Source organism: Mus musculus, chromosome 18 (genome assembly GCF_000001635.26).
Source record: "Mus musculus strain C57BL/6J chromosome 18, GRCm38.p6 C57BL/6J".
Taxonomy (NCBI): domain Eukaryota; kingdom Metazoa; phylum Chordata; class Mammalia; order Rodentia; family Muridae; genus Mus; species Mus musculus.
The window spans coordinates 32,508,002-32,518,819 of record NC_000084.6 but is presented as its reverse complement, the minus strand read 5'-3'; the positions used below and the strand labels follow the sequence as shown (position 1 = coordinate 32,518,819).

General features: G+C 43.1%; 1 long non-coding RNA gene across 1 annotated transcript; it reads right to left on the bottom strand.

Annotated features, from left to right (window-relative positions):
• Nucleotides 1-282: 282 nt before the first annotated feature.
• On the bottom strand, nucleotides 283-10,610 carry Gm44577. The gene is made up of 2 exons (XR_001782473.2): nucleotides 10,410-10,610; nucleotides 283-348 (listed from the first exon to the last, which is right to left on the bottom strand). It is a non-coding gene; the product is annotated as a predicted gene 44577 (long non-coding RNA).
• Between the last annotated feature and the right edge of the window lie 208 nt (nucleotides 10,611-10,818).

Here is a 10,818-nt window from a genome sequence, read left to right as displayed (position 1 = left end):
AGGAAATGGAGAGCAAGAGAGGAGGTTTCTAGCCTGGCAAGCATCAATAAGGGAATGACTATTGTAAGCTGACAGGTGGGTGCTCTGAGGCAAAACCACACAAGCAGTCTGAAAGTACATCTGAAGCAGTCAGACTTATCTTTGATTGACTGTTGCTAGGGAGTAGCTAGGGAGTAACATTGGGGTATGGGCCAAGGACAAGCCACGGGGTCCTTTCTGGTACTTGGATGCAGCTTGGTTTCAGCTACAGGTCAAGTTTCTCTTAAGATGGAGGTTGTTTTCAAGGTGAAGTAGTCTCAGTGTCATGACTACTCTAGAGGTACATTTCTTGTTGCAGTGATCAAATACCTGTAAGAAAGGAAGAGTTTGCCATAAATCACAGCAATATTATTAAGTTGGTGAATAACCAATCACAGATAAAGTGGGTTTTAGAGTTGTACCACCCATCACACCTCTCCCAAGGGCAGCCATTGCTGAGCTGCACCATTATGGCAACTCACTGAGGTTGTGTGATGTGCAAAGTCCATGAACTCAATCTCCAATCAGAAGCCACTAGCTTTGTTGAAATGTAATGATCTTCAAACATAGAATGTGCCCAAACATGATAGAGGCGTTGTTTTTTTTTTTTTCTCCCTCATTTCACTGTATGTTCAAAGCACCTATTAAAATATGTCTGCAATGGAAAGCAAAAAAAAAAAAAAAAAAAAGAAGAAGAAGAAGAAGAAGAAGAAGAAGAAGAAGAAGAAGAAGAAGAAGAAGAAGAAGAAGAAGAAGAAGAAGAAGAAGTCCCAATAGCACAAGTATGTGGCATCTGGTCAGATTGCTTTCACAGTCAGGAAGCAAACAGTGATAACTGCTGATTCTCAGCTCAGTCTCTGTTTTTATTCAGTCTGTGGGGTCAGCCCATGGAATGCCACGACCTACCCTTTCAACATCAATTAAGATAACCCAGCAAGGTCATCACAGACATGCACAAAGGTGTGATTCTGTAATGATTCCTCATACAGTGAAAATAACAATTATCCATCACAACTATTTTCTGTTCCTACCTTACAAAGTGCTTTTTTATCTATATGAACATATGTTTTATTAAAAAAAATAAGAAGAAGACTGAAAATTCAAACAGCCAAGATGTAGTCAATTCTTGGCAGCTAGCTGCAGCTAGTCACTAGGGAGATAGAAGGAAGTTAACTTTTTGTTTCTGACCAATATCAATCACTTGCCACTGGAAAATAAGTCAAACAGGAAAAAAAAACTGTGCAGCTGCATTAATGAGAAAGAAAATACAAGTACATGGTGTGCATGTATGTATCAGTACACGTGCAAGCACATCTGCATGAGAATGGACGCCTGCATCCTAATTCCGCATGATCATTACAGTGGGGTTATTTCAGGGACACCCAGCAGTGCATGGAAACTTTTCTAAAATAGACCAAATCCCAGGACGAATTCAAAATGACTGAAATCACAAACTGCATCCTATCTGAGCACAATGCAATAAAACTTAAAACCAACACCAGATAACACTTAGTAAATACGCAAACTCACGGAGATTAAACAACTAAGTATTTCATGATGGGTGGGTCAAAAACAAAATCAAGAGAGAAATAAAAAATATCTTGGAACTAAATGAAAATGAAAACACAACACACAACAAAAGCTCTGGGGCATGAGCACTCCTGTGAGGGAGATTTATAGTTCTAAATGCCTACACTGAAAAATCAGAGACAAGTGATTAGAATCAAAAAGTTGGGAAAACAAGAACAAACCAAATCCAAGAAACAACAAAAAGCAGAGCAGAAAGAGAAAGAGAGTTTCTCTGGAAAGAGAAAGAAAGAGAGTAATACACAAATCAATGACTCTAAGAACTGGCTCTTTGAGAAGATAAACATGTGGGCAGACCCTTGGCCCAAGTAACCAAAACAAAGAAAAGGGGGGACCCAAATAAGCAGAATCAGAGACAAGCAAACACAACACAGACATCAAAGAAATTCAGAATAAGAAAAGATTGTGAGAAGAAAAAAAAAACTGTACTTTGTTAGTGTGGAAAACCAAAAAGAAATGGATGGGTTTCTACATTCAACCAAACCACCAGAGTTAAACCAACACATCAACCACCTCAACAGCCATACCAAGGAGAGGCTGAAACAGAAATAAAAGACTTCCAGCTCAAAACACAACAAAATCAATAAAAACAAAAAACCCTCCGTAGCCACGTGTACTCAAAGCAGGATTTGAGCAGACATTTAGAGCAATTAGACAACTAAAGTAGATCAAAGGGGATACAAATTGGAAAGGAAGACGTCAAAGTATCTTTATTTGCAGATGATATGGTAGATATACATAACTGACCCCAAAAAATTCTGCAAGCAAAACCCCTCCAGCTGATAAACACTTTCAGCAAAGTAGTTGGACACAGAATTAACAGAGAAAAATCAGTAGCCTGCACGTATATAAACAACAAATGAACTGAGAAAGAAATCAAGGAACTATGACTTTTCACAAAAGCCTCAGAAAACATAAAATACTTTGGGTAACTCTAACCAAGCAAGTGAAAGACTTATATAATGAAAAACTTTAAGACACTGAAGAAAGAAATTGAAGATGATATCAGAAAGTAGAAAGGTCTCCCATGGATCAGTAGGGTTAAGACAGTGAAGATAACTAACCTACCAAAAGCCATCATAGGATCAATGTAATCCCCATCAAAATTCCAAGATAATTCTTCACAGAAATTGAAAAATAAAATCTTCAACTTCATATGGAAACACAAAATCATCCAGGATAGCTAATTAAAAAATAAAGAAAAAAAATCTCTCCAAATTAGAGAAACATGTTTGCTCTGAGGGGTCATGGACAGAATGAAGTTTGTATCTCGCTTCCTTGCCCTGAGTGACTCTGCCCTGAGTAACACCTTAGCTACAGTACATCTGCAACTGCCGACACACAAACACTCACACCCCATGAGCAGAACCCCTTTTCTCTGGTAGGTTACAAAGCAAAGGCATGTCCAAAAATCATGTCACATAGGGAATCTCCTGTGATTTTGGTTATTTTATATACTTTCAGAAACTATGACTCCAGCCAGGAAAGCACAAAACATGTGTGTGTGTGTGTGTGTGTGTGTGTGTGTGTGTGTGTGTGTGTATGCCTATAAGATTAAAAGGGAAGATGCAAACACCAGGTGGGCATTTCTATAGAGTCAGAAAAAGAACCACGAGACAACGAGGCACCAGCTTACTGAGGTAGAAACAGGAAGCTGGAGTGCTCTCCTGGGCAGGGAGAAGTCAGCTCAGAAAGTTCGATTCTCAGAGAAATCAGACCTCCTGAGAACAGAGAACACAACTAGGTTCACACCTCCACACTCAGACCTTCATGCAGCCTAGAGAAACCACAGAAGAGCAGAGGAAGGAAAGATTGCCTCCTGAAGGAACAGCATGGAACCTGGAGGATGACTTCCCACAGCAGCCAAGCAAGCCAGAAGGCAGCAGATGGACAGAAGGTCTGCCTGGAGATTCATCTTCACAGGACAGACTATGGAGAACATAGGAGGTCTACCTTGAGGTTTGTCTTCCACAGTCCTGACTTTGTTTCTGCTGGTGTAATATCCAAAATAAATTCAAGACTATCCAGTACCTTGCCCCTTCAAAAGGACTGTCCACACTATACTAGCAGGCCAAGTATAGAGCCAGATAAAGAAGTTGGCTGACTAAACAAATATAGAAACATAGTTTTAACAGTCAAAATTACTAAGCTTTCAAAACAAGATTAACAATTGCCCTGCTCTGCCTCACACTAAAAGCCACAAGGACAGACAAAATGAGAGTCACCCTATACAAACCAACCAACGTCTACAAAGGTTACTGGCTACATAAATTAAAATAAGACAAACTACCCTGGTGCCTATATCTGGCCCTTACAAAGGTATAAAAAGTGTGTTCTTTCTTTGTTCTGGGTCTCTCCTCCGGCCTGTGTGTTGAGAGGGGGTTCCCCAACATGTTGGATAAGTAAAATCCTCATGTGTTTTGCAACGATGATGGTCTCTGTGGTCTTTGTTAGTGATGGTCTTTTGATGAGCTACAACACTGGTATTTTAAAAACTAGTTAAACAGGAACAGAAATTGATCACAGTCCTGGTAGCTGGGTACTCTGAGATCAATCAACACAGGGCCAGGGTGGGTGTCTCCCAAGGACATGGTCTTTACTTCCAAAGTGGTATTCAGTGTCGTCCTCAACTTTCCTTCAGCCCAGACCAGATTTGTCTCCCCTGGAGGCACAAGGAAAGATCACAGGGGAGTTAAGTTAATGGCAGACCAGGACTTAAGACTTAATGGTAGTCATCTTGAGCAGCCTGTCAGTAGCAGAGAATGAGCCTAGATAGGTCAGGGCTGCCTCCCTTTGTTATGGTAATGGTGCCAAATTGGAGAACTTTCTTGGTAAACAAACATTTACAGAAACTTTCTTGGCAACCCTAAACTTCCACTATGGTACCCAAATTTTATTCCTATAGCTTCTTAAAAGCCAGGTTGCACACTACTTATCTTCCAGTCATATTGGAGGCAGAACTTCTTTGGCTAAATTCTACCTTGTGTGACACAGTATTTCCTTGGCAAATTTCTTAATAAATTTTTCATAGCATTAATTTCAGTGCTCCGTGTTTCTCCTGCATTGAAAGACTAAAAAAAAAGGAGCACCTCCTTCTCCCCAGGCATTTAGAAGGGACCAGTGCCTCTGTGAGGACTCTGCTGTAATGGGTGTTAAGTTTCATAATACTGCTCTATTGAAGATTCAGTTTCAACATAAATTTGGAGGGGACACAAGCTTCCAACCTGTAACAGATGCACAGGAAATTTAAACTGTGGAGCTTTATTACTAAGTTAAAGATTCTACTTGTTACCCATTGAATTTTGTGGCCAGATATGCTAGTTAACATAGACTGAGCATCACAGGGTCACCCTGATTGTTGCAACACTGTCACTTGAGTTGGGTTTCTGGGTCAAATACAAAGAGCTAGCAGAGTACCTGCATCCATCTCTCTCTGCTCCTGACGCCAGATACAATGTAGCAGCCTCCTCCTGGTCTGCCGCCATGCCTTCCCCACCACGAGGAGCTGAATACCTTCTTAAACCCTGAGTTACAAGAAACCCTTCAAAGCTCCCTGAAGTTGCTTTTGTCTAGAAGCTTGCAACAACAACAATGTCAAATTCCCTGATGGATAAAGTTCTGCTTCTTCAGAGGCGGTGCACACAGGGCCAGAACAAAGCTTGTCCAAGCTGGTGAGTTCACAGGATCTCACAGGATTGAGTGCTAGGGAGAAAGCTGAAAGAGTTCTATTTTATTGGGGGTAACAAGGGCTATGTAAACCTTAGGGAGTGAGTAGGGGATTTTTGGGGTGTGTGTACATTATTGGCTGGTGCAGAGGTGTTGGAAATGTTTCATTTGCCTGAAGAGGAATTCCAGGTGCTTGTTGAACAAGTACTTATAGGGAGAGGGGAACTTGTATTTTGGCCACCAGGCTACACTAGTACCTCAACAGTGGTGGAGGTAGGGGTTTTACAAGCTGCGTGCACTGGGCAGACTCAGAGCAACAAAGGGGCAGTCCTAACTTCTGCCAGTATAAGGATAAAATTGGGGGGAAGGGATTAAACACATCTGAACTTCATTCTTGCTCCAAACTAGCTCCAGCCCCACAATTTCCCACTTTTCCAATAGAAAAATGCTACAAGAAATAGAAACATAATTTTCCCAGAAGGAGTCAAGGAATGCTCGAAAGGTATGTTTTCATTAGCAGAGTCTGGTAGACCACGAAGAATAATTTGTATATTTTATTTACCTGACTAGTCTACTTAGACATGGCTTCTCACAATATCTCATTTAAAAAAAATGGAATTTAGTAACTCAGTTTTCAAATGTCATCCTGGGCCTTTCTGTTCCTAGTAAGCCATTTTATAAAGTCTTATAATTCTTCTCTCTCATCCAGCCTAGAACATTCCACTAACTGCCCATGAACACAAGAGATAGACATGGACGGGCTTCCAGAAGGCAGAGAAGTGTAGTAACAGATCCTCATACTGTGTTCAGTGCAAGCAGTGAATATTTTGTGTGTCATAGTGTGAGCTGAAAATACACTATCCCATTGAGAGGATAATTACCTCTCTTGTTTCTTTATCATGGCTCTAGGTTATCAGAATTCTCTTGGCCAAGTGATTGACAGGTCCAACTAAGTTAACTCCTTGTTGTTGTTTTGTTTGTTTGTTTGTTTGTTTGTTTGTTTGTTGGTTTTTGGTTTTTCGAGACAGGGTTTCTCTGTATAGCCCTGGCTGTCCTGGAACTCACTCTGTAGACCAGGCTGGCCTTGAACTCAGAAATCCGCCTGCCTCTGCCTCCTGAGTGCTGGGATTAAAGGCATGTGCCACCATGCTCAGCTCAGTTAACTCCTTGTTAAGTATTTGTTTATTTTTGTTTTATATGTATGGATGTCTTACCCACATATATGTATTTATACCATGCGTACTCAGTACCTGTGGAGGCCAAGAGAGAACATAGGCTCCCCTGGAATTGGAGTTATAGGATGCTGTGTGCTGCTGTGTGGGTGCTAAGAACCAAATCCAAGCACTCTGCAAGAGCAGAAAGTGCTCTTTACTGATGAGTCATCTCTTCGGCCCCCTAAATCAACTCTTTGAAAAAGAGGCAATAATAGTACATATATAACGCTCTAATCTTTAAGGCAAACCAAGATGTCATTTCTCCACTCGGGGCCAAAGGTAGATTTCATCCTCCTCTTCTCCAATAAAAATCACCTTTCTCTCTGCCTCAACAGAGTCCCAGTATCCATCCAGAGTGGCCTCCATATATACTATAGCATTTCCTTTCTCCAGGGTCCATAGGAATCGCATGTGGGTAGCAAGGCAGGCTTCAGCAAACACTTGCAAGAGAAGCTCCAGCCTGGCCTGCCATGTCATAGCTAGTCTGGCCGGATCCTCTTGCACAGTGAATAGTTCATGTCTGTTTTGTCTGCACCATCTCTAGCAGGATGCAAGCTTATTTTCCCAGAAGAGCTGTGGGACCGTACCAAGCACAGGCTCCACTCACTGTGTGAATGCTCCAGGCTTTGCATGAAGACTGGGTCCTCACTTCAAAGAGCATCCTGTGTTTAGACAGATGTGCAAGTGAAGCAGCCTGTCCACATGCAGTTTATTAAGGTCAGAACAGTTAGTTGGCTGAATAGCAAATGAGGGCCCAAACCACAGGTATTCCTTTCACAGGCTGGTGCCAAATCATTGCAACCACATGTAATATGCACGTAAATTAGTGTGTGGTACTACAACAGAAGCTTTGGCTGCGGGCATAGTTGTGGCTTTGACTCTGAACCCTTCTTACACCCTGTCATAACCTGCGTAAACCATTACATCACTGACAGCCACCACCCATACACTCAGGTGTATGCCAAGCTTTCTGGGAATACTGCTTCATTGAGCTCCTTGGTCTGACATCACTGGCTCCAGGTAACACACTGAAAGGGCCTCAGCAATCACACAGTCAGGGCTTCATCAGTAGCAAATGCAAACTGGCAAGAAGCATCCCCAAGACCATTGGAGGATCAAAGTTGTGCCACTGTGCCAGCAAAAGCACAATTTGTTGGAAAAAAAATTGGCTTGATTCTTCACTAGCGTAAACATACAAATAAGTGAGATGTTTGGGAATATGGTTTGGCGGCACCTCAGGATGCCGCACGTGCTCAGTCAGTCCCTCAGTACCTTCCCAGTACAACAGAAGCGTGTGTGAACATGTGCCAAATGCTGTATTCAAATGTATTCATTCCAGATGGTCTATAGCGTCTCCAAACTGGGAGCAACCCTGTGTTCCTCTACAGGATGCATAATAAATTGTAGTGTGTATGTTCATAAGGTAAGAGGGCTAGCAGTGAGAATAAACTGCAGCTCCAGCCACATCATCTGCAGAGTCCACCAAAGATGATGTGAAGTCACAGGCCAGGGTCAGAGTTCTTATCTCTCCCATATAGCAGTGTGTGCTTTCCTGCTAGCTCCGTGCCTTCCTGGATATGGAGAACTATCATTCCTATTCCCAATGCAAAAAGTTATTACATGTGTTTGTTTACTTTGTGTGTGTGTGTGTGTGTGTGTGTGTGTGTGTGTGTGTGTGTAGTGGGTGTGTGTGGTGGGTGGGTGGGTGAGAGTGTGGTGTATGTGTGTGTGCTATGTAAGTGGGGGGGGTACATGTGGTATGTATGATTGTACATATGTATGTATGTGCACATTTGCAGGTGGAGGTCAGAGGACAGCTTGCAAGAATAAGCTTTCTCCTTTCCCTGTGTAAGTCCTGGAGTTGTAACTCAGGTCATCATTCCGGTAGCAAGCCCCTTTGCCCCTGATCCATCTCAGCAGCCATCTTTTCCACTTCCATTCTGGAGCTACCACATCCTTTGAGAAGATTCCCTGGCTCCACGATCCGTGCTTAGTTAAGTGCGCTCCGCTTATAACTCCAATGCGGCTCCTTTGTCTTTAGACTCTGCTCCCTAGATGGAGCTAAACATTAGTGCATGTCTCCTTGGGCCTGAAATTAAGTCCTCGGTTTCTGCAGTGCTTGTCTGTGGCAACTGCTAGGGAACAGCTCAGCGGCTGTTGGATGAGGGAACAGGAAGAACCTATGAAGGGCACTTGGAGCTGTGACAAACATCAAGGGAGCAAGGTGTCCTGTTAAGAAAGGCTTGGGGCGTGGCTCCTTGAGACTATAGGTAGCAATGATTTTTTTATAGGTGCGGCCGTGTGTAGGTTCCCACACTCCAGTAAAGAACCACTGTCTACATTCTGATCCAAACACCCTTAATTCAGTTCAGTGGGTCACGGGGAGAGACAGAGTGGGAGGTGGGAAGAAAGACAGAGGAAGGAGATGCGAAAGTAGCATGGAAACTTGATGAGGAGGTTTCTTCAGGAAGGAAGGAAGAAAGGGAGGGAGGGAGGGAGGGAGGAAGGGAGGGAGGGAGGGAGGGAGGGAGGGAGGGAGGAAGGCAGGCAGGCAGGCAGGCAGGCAGGCAGGCAGGCAGGCAGGCAGGCAGGAAGGAAGGAAGGAAGGAAGGAAGAAAGGAAGGAAGGAAGGAAGGAAGGGGGAGATCGATGTGTGTTAAATGACCAAACTTCAGTATACATACATATATGTAAACACATATGCACATATGTGTGTATGTAGCTATGTATGTGTGCTCCTTCCATAACTTCCTTTCATGATGGACTATAGCTCTAACCTAAAATAAACCCTTTCTTCCCAAAGTTGGCTTTGACCAGGGTTTTATCACAGCAACACAAACTAAACTAAGACATAAGGAGAAAGAAAACAATGAGACAAAATTTCCTTTTGAGGAAAAATGCAGCGAGCACCAGTTCCACTGCTATATTCAAATGAAAGCATTTTCAAAACCCCAACCCCAAAACTGGACCCTGCCCACCAGACGCCAGGGTAGCACACTTGCTTTTCCAAAGCTTCAAGCTTGGAAGTTTTCCCAAACTGCAGTTGTCATCTCCTTCATAACAAACTGCCCCCAACTTAGCAGCTGTCATTGTCAACTGTAGATGTAGAATCACCTAGGGCTGGCAATGACCCTTTCTGCAAGTCTGAGTCCTTCCCATAGTGCCTTCTCTACCACAGTGCTATTCACGAGCTGTGACCCAGAAAAAATCTTTTGCTCTTTAAGTAGCCCAAGTATTTTTCCCTCATCAACAAGAAAAATAATTAATATAGTAGCTTAAAACAAAAATCATTTCATTTATTCAGAATTCTGTTGTCAGCCTTCTGGGCAAGGCCTTAGTGGAGCTCTTCTGCTGGTCTTACTCAGGACTCACGTATGGCTGCAGCCACTGAGCCACTTGGCTAGATAGCCACAGGTATCTCCATCCCTCCTCTGGCAGTTGGCACTGATGTGGGCTTCTTAGAGTCAATAAAGTGCTAGCCACTTTGGGGGACTTGAACTTGATCTCCTACACTCATGTAAAAAGCCAGAAGCAGGCATGTGTCCCTGGAACCAGCACTGGGGAGGCCTGGGCAGGATGATCCTTGGGGTTTGCTGGCAAGTTTGTCTAACCTGTCACTTCCAGATTCGTAAGAGACCTTGCCTCAGAAAATAGGTGGAGAGCAACTGAGGAATGCTCTTCCAATCAATCTCTGGCCTCTCCAGGCATGCTCACATGCCCACACATCTGCACAAAGTCATGTACCCACACACATGGGCACACACAGGAATGTGCATATACATGTAGATAAGACATAATGAATGGCACTTCTGTAGTGCATAGAGGAGTGCCAAGCCTACTCTTGAATGTGCTACTGGGAATTCACATGCATGGCGACCCTGTAATATTTGACCTTCACATTATATGAACACAAGGTGTGTTTACCCTGTTTCAGGTTCCAGTTCAAATTTCAGTAATCATGCAAATTGGTTTTAAAAATGCTTCTTTATGAAGCATGTTCTTCCCTTAGGTAAAATCCTGGTCCTTCATGAGTAAAGCCATCTTCATCCCAACACCTGGATAAATCGGAGCTCTGTGCCTGTCACAGTGTCTTCATGAGTAAAGATGTTTCCACATGCATGTTCTTCAGCCCTCACTGCAAAATGCCAAACATAAAGAAAGTCCTTCAGCAAAGGTGTTCTCACAGGCTGGAGTAAAACTCGTGCCATGCAACCATGAGGAGCTAAGTTCAATCCCCAAGATTCCGTAAAAATTCAGGCATGGAGGCACACACTTGTAACTCAGTCATGGTGAGGTGAGAGGCAGAATCACACATGGAGTCTATCCTCACATA